Below are 13,380 nucleotides of genomic sequence, written 5' to 3'. Positions count from 1 at the left end.
ACTTACACCTTCACATTTTTAATTAGACATTCATATAAAAATTTTGCTCAAAAAATAACTAAACCTAAGAAACATAATTAACCTAGAAACACAATAACTAGAGACAAGACATAACTAAGGTAAAACAGAGCAAGACTGATCTAATAAAAGAGACTAAGGAATAAATAATAAACAAACTTCAAAACAACACAAAATCCTAACAGATGCACTTTTTAAAATGCAGCTACATTAATTTGCATAATGAAGTCAAAAAATCTATTGGGGAAAATAAAATTTCACTATATCTTGTAAAATTTGCAATACTTTTTACCGAAATTTTAGTTGCAACTATATAATGCAGGAAAATTACTATTTTTTGTTGTTTTCAATTGATTCCAGTTGCTTAATAGAATAAATGTTGTAACAATCAGGACATGTATTGGTAAAAACTGTAAGCACTGCTCAGTGTTTGACTCCTTCAAGTAATTAAGTATATCCACTAAGTTTCTACATTGGAATCCAAGACCATTATTTGTCTAAGGATAATGCAAAAAAAAAAAGAAAAAAGAAAAGAACAAGGCTTTAAACCCGAATTTCACGCATCAGACACTCAAATTCTTCTGTGTCTTCTGCTTTGTGATTGGCTGTTAGAAAGTACGGAGTAGGCGTTTGTATCTAAAAGTAGATTTGCTGAATGCTAGCTGTTTCCAAATTCTTTAATCCCTACACTTGGCCCGACAGTGAAAGCCTCACAGGGCGTGTGTGTGTACAGAAGGGCCTTGTGTGCGCAATAAATATATTAATGAGTAGACATCCAAACATGCCAAATCTTTAACATCCTGTTCAGCAGACAGCAGAGGGTTGCTAGCTCACACAGGCGCCTGGGCATCACACACACAGACCTGTCCATCAAATGCTTTGTCGTCATGGAAACAACCCAGTTCCAAACTAGTGCCAGGCGGGCGTGGTCATATAATGAAGGACCAGACTGAGCCTTGCCTGCCTGCCTGCCTGCCTGGGGATGGGCTGCTTTACAGGCAACGACCGTCCTCATCCTTGTCTTTACCACTTAGACAGGATAGAACTGCAGGGAGAGGGAGTGTGGCACCGTATCAGCCTCTGGTACCAGAAATATACACAGGGACAGGACAAAGTTACAGTATATGTGCTCAGTTACGTGCTCATGGCGCTGCTGTGTGCTCTACTTCTTATTGAAATAGACAGGCCCAACTCTTTCTGCAATGTTCCTCTAGAGACTTTAAAGCAGCTTTAGAGAGGTTGACATGAGGCTTCCAGAGAGCTCAAAAAGATCTATCTTATCAGCAACATGCAGTCATTAAAGGTATTACATCCAGCTTACATCAGTCAGATACCAGGGAGATTACCAGCAGAGCAACGAAACAAAACAGATGTAGAACATGGAAGAAAAAAACGAATAGAAAGAGAGGATGGAGGCACCTTGAAACTTTATGATCAGGGCAGGGTGACAATGCAATAAAAGCTGCTGTATGTAACTTTTATAAAATATGTTTTCTACATATCTGTTAAAACTGTCACTAACATACTGTATATATACAATATGAGACAGATAATGTGCCTCCTCCGTATGGGCCTGTAATCTACAGAAATATAGTGTTCAGTGGAAAACAACCAAACAGCCGGCAGGACGGTTTTAAGGCCCTATCAATCATGCTCATGTACCTGCTACTCAAACACCCCCTCTTGCTCTCTGAAATGCTACAGCTAGTTAAGCACAGTGGAGCGTTCCATGAATGCTCAGGCTAGTTAGCATCCAGTTAGCAATTTTCCTGTAATAGTTAGTTGTTTCTCCAACATTAGCACATTGAGCAGCACATGCATGAGCATGATTGATGGGGCTAAGACCTTCCTCCTGGCTCTGATTGGTTGTTTTTGACTGTAAGCTCTCAATTGCTGCTTGATTTGCCAATGTCGCCAACTAAAAAACACTCAAAAAAAGCAACTGTTAGAAAATTTTGTGAATTCTTCCAGTTCAAGTCTTTTGAAAACTCCCTCATGAAAGCATGTCTCTTCATTACTCTTTTCAAAAAGCAGTGTGAGGCTCAAGGATTAAGCTTAAACTTATTTAGGTGCTTCCCCCCTCACCTTTTGCATCTAAGCTAACATTTCTCTCTGCAACATTGTTACAATTACATGCACATGGATAATTATGCAAAATAGTTCACTACTAATGAGTTTTAGGGCAGTCAACAATTTTTCTTCTTGAGGAGTTGGTAAAAAGACAAAACATTTGCATTTTATTGCCCTGTTGTTGTAAAGACATAAGCCTCAGACACCACATTATGCTCCACTGCTGCAAAAAACAATACAACTTCTTTGACAATGACCCAGTAATGGTATAACTTTATCACATGCTATGCTGTTCAGACTCTCTGTCTGCACTGATGAAGATCCACCTTACTCCACATGCTATACTGTTGAGCTGATGACATGCCCACCCACTCCTGCATTAAATTACACAATGATTAGACCAACAGGGAGCACTTAAGGTCATTAAACTGAGTCTCACAAAGTAGAAAATATAATTAAAATGAGGCAGTGATGCTACAGTAAAAACAACAAATGGTTTTTGATGTGAGTTGTGGCCACCAGGGTAAATAGGATGGAGGATAAGTAGTTTCACATTTTGAAAAACAGATAAAGTAACACTAAGATTGGATGACTACTTTTTCAGAAGTTGGAAAAAAAAAGAGATACTCTTTATTCGTGTAAAAAAGCTCATTCTGCTTGGTAATAAGATTGAACACACATTGCAATCCATGCTAAAAAAAAAATCATAATTGCTGTTTCACAGAGTGTGAAACCTGACAGGAATGTAGTGCGAGGTGGGGATAAAACTGCAAAGCACAGTCCTGAAGCACAGGAGACATGGGAAGCGCACTAAAAGGGACAAAAGGTGAGCAGAGGCAGTTTGCCATCGCCGTGCGGTGAGCCTGTGGGAGTGGAGCTGCCATTTCCTGGGAAGTGACAGGTACAGTGTGAAGAGATCTCAGGCAAGCCTCCTGAGGTCAGCTGGGAAAAAAGCAGCACAGATTAATTTAGCAGCTGCGAGTGACAGCGAATGGTGCAGCCCAAACACCCTGCGGATTAGCTGTGACGGAAAAAAATAGATGTCACAGGATAAGTTCGGCTTTATATAATGTTTAATCAGAATGGTATGCTAAGAAGACATGGATTTGAAAAGCAGCTCAAAAAGTATTTATAGCAATATTTTTAAAAAAATAAATCTGCAGAAATTCCACAGGTTGTGAAAATAAAATAAATTAAGTCAGAGTAAATTTTTAGTTATGGTTGCCCTCTTAAGCTAATGAGTGTAAAAAAAGAATTTTAAATTTTTCGGAAAAATTTATTTACAGGTATATTTTTTCCCACAATTTCACAATATGTAAACCGGAAAAGACCACAAGGATTTCTTTAATGTGTGATATGGAATATTGGCAATTAAAGAACAAAAGAGACCAAAACAATACAGAAAATCACATCTTCTAACTATAAAATGCACAAATCTTAAACTTTCATTGCAATTTCTCTCGGTTAGATTTCTTTCTGTTTCATTCTGTCAGAAACACTCGGTTTATCGGTGTTAGAGAGAAAAATTCATAAGTAGTCAAGGCTGAAAACTAATGTGCTTTTAGCAGCTCTGTCAAGTGCTAAGATGTTAAGTTTGTGTTATCTCTGTTCATATTTTCACAGCTATTCATTAGGAATAGTACAGACAAATGCCATCCTTCCTTTGTTGAGATATTGCAATCTTAAAAAACGAGAGTGGGTTCTAAGTCCTGTTTCTTATTTTTCCTGTAACAATTTCTGCTCTCACAGCCGATCCCTCGTCGGCTGATTCAGTTTCAAAAGTGACAGAAGAAGTCAAGGTGTGTGCAGACATCAAGGTCCACAACTGAGAAACCGGCGTCTCTAACTAGCGTCCTGCCTTCTTCTAAGGACAAAGTTTTAAAAAAAGAAACAGATTCAACTTCTGTTATTCACACAGCTTTGTTTCCTGCATTAACCTAGATTGCATTTATCTCTGTAATTCAGGAGGTCATGTCATTTATAAAAACGTTAGTAAAACTTCAAAAGAATGTGGGAGTGATTCAGAGGCATTTCCCAATTTCCCCAGAGTCAGACTGATGTTCTAATTTACCAGTCATGTTGCTTACTGAAACATTTCATCTGAAGATGATCTGGCTGACATCACAGAGACATGATCACATTTATTCCCGAAGACGGCTCTAATTTTTAGCACACCTTGTAGAGCTACACTCCTTTAAGCAACATTTCTGATATAAAAGCAGTTTTGTCAGAAACTGCTGATTTCATGTGAACTTCTACAATTATGGTACATTCCCTATTTTTGATTTCTCAACATATTTCTGCATTCTTGTTTCTCCAAGAAAACACTGTAGGATAAAACGATGTCCAAATAAAAATGGGGGAGGGGGTGAATTTTGAAATGTATTGTGCACAATTACAATTTCTCAAATTTATCAGGCTAAGGTAAATGCTACAGTACAAAAATCACAAGACAACAGATCTTTGTTTTCTCCATGAACAATTGACTATGTAACAACAAAAAATAACTTTAGTGCTTAAAAGATGTTCCGCTTTGCTGAAAATTCATGTATAGGCTATTATGTTGCTCATATGGAAAAAGAAAAGTAAGTATGGGAAAATGTTGTTTTTTAGATTTGTTTCACCTGTTTCATTGTAACCTTGATAAACATGTCCAATATGATCAAATGCTTCTGTCAGTCGCTTTGTCTATCCATCTGCCTGCATTTATTTAGTGCATATCTCAATCTATCTTATTTTTCCATCTGTGAATGGCTTCCTATATTTGTCCATCCATCAAACTATCCATTCGTCCATCAATTGATCGTCAACATCAAAGCGGTCAACCATCCGTCCAGTTATTCAGGAATCAGTTCATCCATGCGCAACGATTCGTCAATCCCTTTATTCATCAGTCGTCTGTCGTCCTTGTTGTTCATCCATTACTCTGTCCATCCTACCACTAGAGGACCAATCCATACAGCACTCAATTGTTCTTTTTCCATAACCCAAGGTTATGGGAAAACTTTAGGTCTGGGTATTCAACTCCAGACCTTGAGCCCTGGTGTCCTGCAACTTGTAGATGTATCTACTTTAACACACCTGGATCAAATAATCAGGTCATCAGCAGGACTCTGGAGAGCTTGACTGCTCAGTGGGGAGATAATTCGCCCTAGAAGCTGCAGGACGCCAGAGCTTATTCCTAGCCTAAACTATACCGGAAATTTATCATGAACTGTTTAATTCTAGTTGAAACAACTAGAATTTTCATTACGTAGTTATGAAAAGGAGGATGTGTTGGACCTCTTTCCACATTTGTGTCTGTCAGACTTTTCTGAATCCTCTATGTTAACATTTGTTTTTATCTTTTGAACCCATCTGGTTGAGTTCGATGTTAGGAGTTTGATCTCAGTTTCTGATGCTGAAAACTTAAGGTTTGTGTGGTTGAGGTGTTCTTTTGTGAAGTTAAAATTGTTTTATTATTTCTCTGAACAATTTTAATTGTTTTACTCATTTATCCACATTAGTTTTGTTCAGCCGGTTAGAGTATGAAGGCTAGAGAGTCTCTGCAGAACCAGTTAGATAGGTTTCCTGTTGACCTCTCCCTGCAGCAATTGCAGCAGGCTGACAGCGACAATGCCTCACCATACATACCACAGCAAGGCGCTGTAAGAATAGATAGTTTAAATAGATATAGTGTGATGGAATAAGCCCTGAGTCTTAACAAGTTTCTTTATGGAATATTACCAGCTCAGAGTTTTAAGAAATTGATGACTTTTAAGACATTCTGGTCTGACAATGTTCTTGTTATGCAAAATTGTTCCATTAGCAAACCTGATTTTTTGGAAACTCACATATTTGAACAAGAAGATGTTTATCATCCAAGGAGTTAACTGATCCTTCAGTGTGGTTACGTGGCTTGTATATTGTTCAACTGAAACTGGAGTGACTACATTGTGTAACATGAGTTCTATACACTGTGAGGGCTTGCAGCTCCAAATCAGAACTCAGAGCAGATTGCTGCTGTGTTTGTTCTCCGTCTGTGGATGAAATAAAGCTTTGCTCTTTGCCATTTCAATCAATCAAATTTCAATCAAATTTTATTTGTATAGCACATTTCAGCAGCAAGGCATTTCATATCAGACACAGAAACACAATGCAACATAGAATCAACAATCAAAACACGACATTAAGTCAGGTTCCATCAATAAATTTGTAATTGATTACATTTCAAATACAATCCAATTTGCCAGAGTCTCAGCCTGATCTGTTATTACACAGATTTTTGTCCACACTTTCATGGCTTACTGCTTAAATATATTTCTGGGTTGTAGAATTTATATAATACTACAATTAAAATAGTTGGAAGTATTTTGTAATTAAATAAAAACAACGTTCGCCCTCTCAACTTTAACCATTTACATACCAAGCCATTACCATTAATAATGATGCTGCAGCATCTCCAGGTCGTCTTCTCTCTCTTTTCTCACTGCCTGTGATGTGTTATAAATAGTACTGCAGAGAGGCTCCATCTAACTTTGTCTTTACTTTTAAAACCCATCTTTTGCTCGTATCGCTGCACCTAATTATAGTCCTCCACTCAAAAGGGAACTCTACATAGCAAAGAGTTGGATAGCATGCTCAAAGTGAAATTTAGTCCTTTCGCCTGCTCAAATGTAACATTTGTAGTGCTTCTCTTACGGCCTGTTCCTAACATCTTTTACATGTATTTTAAACATCTTTTTGCAAAAATATCAGACTGTATCTCTTTATCGTTAGTATTCTCAGAAAGGGTCAACTTTTTGGTGTCAATCTGGGAAGAAAACCATGTCGATTTTATCAAAAATTGGAAATCCCAAGACAATATCAGTCAACAGAGAACGTGAACATTGGATGTGATTAAACTCATAAGGAGGAAAAATAATAGTGACGTTCTAACATTCAGAATGCTGATCAGCATCCCACCACAAAGCTCTACCCCAAAGGCTGAAGGATTTTCTCTGGGAGTAAATTTCTTTCTTTTTACCGTAGTAGATGCAGTGCAACTGGAGGAGGACAAAGAATAGCTCCCAAAAAAACGACGTTTGTTCCTGGAAAGGTTTCCTAGTGCGAAAATGTGCCTAGCGAAACATCCTGACTGTTTTCTCAATTCAACAAAAAGCTGCTGATGTCCTACAGGTTGAAAAAAATCAGAGGGTATTGCCATGCCTGTTGAAGAGCACCCTGGAGCTTTTACTTATTTTATATGTAGACATCATGCAGAGATATCAAGTAGTCTGCTCCTGCAATGATTCAGACTCTTTTTAGGTCAGCGAGTTCATCGAATGTTTCAAAGGGCTGGAGGGAGTCAGGAGAAAAGCAGATGTTTGCTGCTTTCACAGCATCCCCATTAACCAGAATTCCTCCCGTGTGCAACAGAAAACACAAAGGAGAAGGAAGAGATTTTCTCTTTTTAAATTTTTTTTGGTCATTCTGACTCTTATTTCATAGTCATTAGACAACAACAAAGAAACAAAAGACAGTAGCATATTTTTTGTTCAAACACAGAATATGCACATTTTATAAATATCTATAGCCTTATACATTGTGATCAAATACCAGAATAATCTCAAGTGAGTACTTTCAACCTCGAGTAGCTGCTATACGCCAAGCCAAATAAAAAAATCAAAAAAATCAAATTTTGTTGATCCTGACAGGTTTGTAAAAGCAATAAAAGGGGTAAAACATTCAAGTGGGTGAATATTTTTTCTAGGCACTGTACAGAGTGAGATTTGAGCTTAGCTGATTTCAGACATGTCACAAATCTTACTTTGAATGAAATGTCATCCAAAGAAAATCTTTTATTCACTGTTTGTTCTCTCTGGAATAATTCATGCACAGTAAGTGTCAATTTTGTGAGTTTTGCATCTATCTTTCAGATGTCATTGTGGCTTTCAAGGAGTCTATTTTTGCTCGCTGCTGTTTTTATGCTTTCTGAAACAACATAAAGACGCGACCAATGAAAAGCTCCATTTTGTATTTTGCTATTATAACTCACTTATTTGCGACAGACTTCCCCCAAAACAATTTCACAACTCATAAAGAGACTGCAGAGCTCCTCCCTGCAACAACAGTAAGCGGGAGGTGAAGTGTTGCATAATTGGCGCCAAAGGTATAGTACTGAATCGCTGAACAGGAGGCGCATGAGACATTAATAATACAAAACATCACATTTCCTAAAGTCCCCCCTGTCTGGAGAAGACTATTAATTTACTAGTTCTGAGAAGAAGATCTGTACTGCTTAAATTATTCCCATACCTCACATATGCAATATTCATACAGCCCCACCCTCACAACCCCAACTCTTGAACAGATTATCAATTTCAAAATTAAAACTAATAGAACACCTTTCAGCTGTTGACTGAAGATGTAGATGCCTTTATTCGCAACTTATTAATAATTGTGAGGGAGTCAGTGAGTTACGTTATTTCCCAGAGGCTTTATTTCACAACAGTCTATCACACTTTGTCGTGCAGCATGCAATGACAGATGGAAGCTTCTAACAACAGACCAGATGTGATGTTTTTCTTTGTGAATGTGGTATAATTTTGACATTCAAACTTAATAAATGACAAGAATTTAAGTTATTTCCACACCAACTGACCAGTTTACTGACCAGAATACTCTTACTTGTCATCAAGAAAAAATAAAAATCCCAGCAGAAAATAAAGTTTCTAATTGATCAACACTGAACCATCTGCATTGCAGCACCATAAATTTGCAGTAAATAAAAATAACTCTGGTTTTCTAGTGGTGAAACGTAAATTTTATTAGCCTCCCCTACCATGCTGCACGCTGTCTGCAGAGGAACGCTATGCATGGACCCCTTGTTTGTCACATTTACATTTTTTCAAGTGTATTTATTGATCTGACTGTAGACATGCAACAGCTTAAGCAAGTCTCTTAGTTACTGAGAGGTTTTGGGTCCCAGAGAGATGACTGATGTGCTACAATAAAGGCGAAGATAAAGTAGGGAAATGGAAATGTTTGAAAATCAAGCTGTCGACTGTGCCAGGCTAGGTAACTTTTTAAATGACACCCTTTTATTGTACTTTACACCTGTTCCCCTGTGTACACCGTACAACAGAGTAGACACAAAGATCTGATTGTTATAGTAACAATGTCTGTAGTAGTTCTGACTTATATGTGGTGTTATGCTCTGCTCCAAGCTTTCAGCCAACATGAGATGCTAGAAGGAACACTAAATTCATAGTTGACACTGTATCATCACATTTATCTGTGATGATATGCAATGCAGTCTGCATAAACCCTTTAGAACGAGCTGGTGGTGACCCAAAGTAACAAGAAAACCTTTGGTCATGTAGCTCTATAGAAGAAGCTTAATACTCAAATTCAGGGTGAAGAAAACCAAACCTGAGTTGGTAAAAAGGGCTCAGCAATCACAGAATTTTAAATCATTAATAAGTGTTTCTATTGGAGGAAGTGATGTACTTAGAGGAATTATGTAGCATATAAACAATAATACCACAATAAACACACCACTGAAAGAGAACATGATAGAAATAAATGTAGCTGATGAACAATAATAAATCTTGATTGTTTTTCTTACGGTTTTGAATTTTGATATGAAGTTCAGTTAGCACGCTGACGTGTTAAAAATATATAATTACTTTTCCCTCTGTCTACTTCTCTGTCTCACACACACTAACACTTCAGCCCTCGTGGCGCATGTAGTTTTATTGAAAACAATTATTTCCTCATTTGAGATATTATCCCTACAAAATGTAATCTAAATAATGGCTGGGTTTTTCTTAATTTCTCAACATGTAATTTTGCTCCTGCAATAAAATACTAATTAATCTTTCAGTCATCTTTCAACACATTTTTCAAGAAATACCAATGGATCTTGAGGGTGCTGTAAATCAAATTAAAACTGTCCCAAAATCTCAATTCCATCTGGTAAAGTTGGAGATTTGTCAACAGCTTGGACTTTAAACTGCAGCATTATTGTCTCATAGACTGAAGCAGTGGATGCTGCTTATTTCTGCTCCTAAACATGAGAATATTTCAGTGTCAGCTTCCAGTTAATGTTAACTAGGCTGGCCACTGAGTACAACAATGAACAAATACTAGAAATTAAATAGGAAATGTGAACATGATGCTACTCCCAAATCTAAGTTAACTTGGAAGGATAGCGAAAGCATGTACAGATATTTTTAAAGGAAAACATTTTTGCTTATTTCTTCTTTAGTAGTGGACACTAACATGGTGGCCACAGCAATGAGCTCCAGAAATAACCCAAAAAGTCATCTGTTTACATCTAGTTTCCATCTGCTTGCATTGCTGACAATAGCTAGTCTGTGCAGTAGTCACTTTTACTAGCAAATACTAACTGGTTTTCTGACCTCCAATCAGAACACAATCATTCAGGTGTGCCATCAATTCCAGATCCAAGTTTTGCCTTTTGAAACAAACTAAATCTCTGAGATTTATGCTATATTCCATTTATGATTGATGTGTTTGTTATGTCTATGGAAGCATTGCAGCAGAAAGATGCTTTTGGTGGTAAACATTTATAAGCGAAAATTATTGTTGGTTTTTCCCATACCTATCAAGACTTTGCAACACAGTTTGCAAAATCACATTTTTGAGTGTCGGATAAAATACTGTCTGTCATTTGCATCATGCGCATGCATTTTCATATGTGCTAATATGTTTGTTTTATGCAGAACACATGTCCTCAAGTCAAATTCACCACCTGGCAACCACACTCATTTTGTCATGTGCAGACTTGACAGCAGGGATTTTATTAGACCTTTTTTGTTGCCTGAAGTCATTTCTCACAATTATCTGTTTAGAAACTGTCAAAATAAGAGTTAACCTCCTGTTGTTTTTCATCATGCCATGTATTGACTGATGTGTTGTGTGTAAAAGCTGATAACAAACATGAGGGTCTTCACTCATCCTTCTGTCAAGAAACATGAAATCAAATATCTGCGTTCTGCTGATCTGAATGAGCCCATTAAGGCTCCCAGAATTTGCTTACGCACATCACTCCCTAATGGGTCAAGCTTGTGTGGCACAGAGAGACAGAAGCCGTGAAATGACCGGGATATGGAAGGCTTGAAACACCCGAGCAACATCAGTGGATCTCCATGGAAACCGTCACGCTCTCGCGGGTTCCTAATGCCCACAATTAACTGAAAGCAGCAACAAAGTGGGCCGATGAGAGAGCGGGCCAGATGTTCAGGTATGAATTTAGCAGTGGCAGAGAGCATTTTGTCTGCACTCTGATTCATCTAGATCACAGTTATGAGTCTCGGTGATGATTACGCTGAAAAGATTAGAGCTGGAGGCACAGGCAAAAAGCCTGGAGTGCATGCTACCATTTGTGGGAATGTAAGTCCTCAACTTACATTGAGGCATCATAGCCTGCAAAAGAAGCAATAGGCAAAAAAAGACTCATTTGGAGAGGCATCTTACCTTGTTTAATGCTTTAAATCTGTAAAGTTAAAATAAGCAAAAAATACCAAAATATATGCACCTTCGTGGCTAATGGCATTTTGTACATTCATTTTCTAATATATTTATACCAGACAGACTTTGGGGGGGATTTTCTGTGATAAATCGACATAATTTGTAAAAAGCAAAAATCTGAAATGTCCAGTCTTACTCTCATATCCCCAAATAAAATCCAGTGCAACAAATTGCACTTCCTTCTTAATAAATAGAGCCCACTATCACGTGAAATATAAAGAGTATGGCAAAACAATTCATGGCGGTCCACCTAAACTTACAAGATAGGAAACAAGACCATTAATCAGAAAAGGAGCCAATAATGCCTTGGGAACTATGGAGGAGCAGCACAGTTCCACTAATCAGGTGGGAGAATCAGTCACCAGGACTGATTCTCCCTGGTGACTGATTCTCACCAGGGAGAATCAGTCACCAGGGGTGACTGATATATTTTGGGGTTTGTTATGAACCCCAAAATATTATCTTTATGTGGGAGTAGAAGCAGAAAGTCATTGTTACTTTGTATCTTCTGTGTCATCATTAGCCTTTTCAGATGAGGACAAAATTAAGATTTTTGGACATCTGTGGTGGAAAGTACCTTAAATGTTGAAAACGTTGCAGCATCATGTGATGGAGTTGATTTTCATCAATAGAAGAAAGGAAGCTTGAGACAGCTGATGGGAAAATGGATGGATTCAGGGCAATCCAAAGACTGGGACAGATGTTCACCTTCCAACAGGAAAAAAGCCATACACATATAGCAAGAGCAAATGTGGACTTGCTTAGACTAAAGCTTGCAAAGAAAATGGACAAAAATATCACAAAAATAAGAAGACACAGCATGCAAATGCAGTGTGCATTTTTCAGATTATTATTTGTAAAAGTATCCTTTTTCTTTAATTTTGCAATACCTACTACCGTGTTAATGTCATAAAATCCCAGTAATACATTTACATCTGAGGTTGAAACAGGAAAGTTCAATGGGTATGAATACTTTTGCAAGGCCCTGTACATAAAATATCAAATGAGAAGGATGATGACTCTGCTCCTGTCCAAAAAACAGCAAGAAACCATTTTTATGCAAAGAAACCAGCATACTCCTTCACACACTCTCTCCTTCAAATCCTTCTTAGCTCTGCACTACAAAGGCCGCAGTATAATGAAGTGTAGCTGACTGACGGGCACCTGGAGGGAGATGATAAGCACCTGAGTCAGGTGTTCAACAAAGAGCTGCCGACCTGCTCGGGGGCGGCTGAGTATGACAGTAGGAGACATTTTAGAAAGAGGGTCTTAACATATTGCTCGGGGCCAGAAACACATTTCCCACAGCCCCCCTTTCCGATCTCCATTTTTCAGTCACGGGCTCTGAGCACACCATCGAGTTCATGTGAGTCATCTGCCTTCGAACGCTCCGGTTATTGAGCTTCACTTTAAAAAGAACAGCTTGTGCGCAAAGCAGCCAGTGGCCTGTGGTTATTTCAAGGCAACATTGGAAGTGTCTGTTTTAACTTCCTAATCCATATGAATGCATTTCAGGGTTTTTTTTTTTATGTTTGTGGTTGTTTATTGAGAATATTTAGCTTTCCAGTTTCCGTCCTCTGCTCTCTGAAAAATTGTCCCGGCTTCCCTGGAGCGGTTCAGGGGAAAGATTCTAGAGCAAACACCAAGCTTGCTCCACCAGCTGATCTTACAGTTCACAGGCAGCTAGTGAGGCCCTTTTGTGCTGTGATTTATTATTCATTGCCACATTTAGCCGTGCAGCAGTAATTGCAGTATGCAGGCAGAGCGCCTGCATCC

This window comes from Xiphophorus maculatus, chromosome 7, assembly GCF_002775205.1.
Source record: "Xiphophorus maculatus strain JP 163 A chromosome 7, X_maculatus-5.0-male, whole genome shotgun sequence".
Classification (NCBI taxonomy): Eukaryota; Metazoa; Chordata; class Actinopteri; order Cyprinodontiformes; family Poeciliidae; genus Xiphophorus; species Xiphophorus maculatus.
This window is presented reverse-complemented; position numbering follows the sequence as displayed.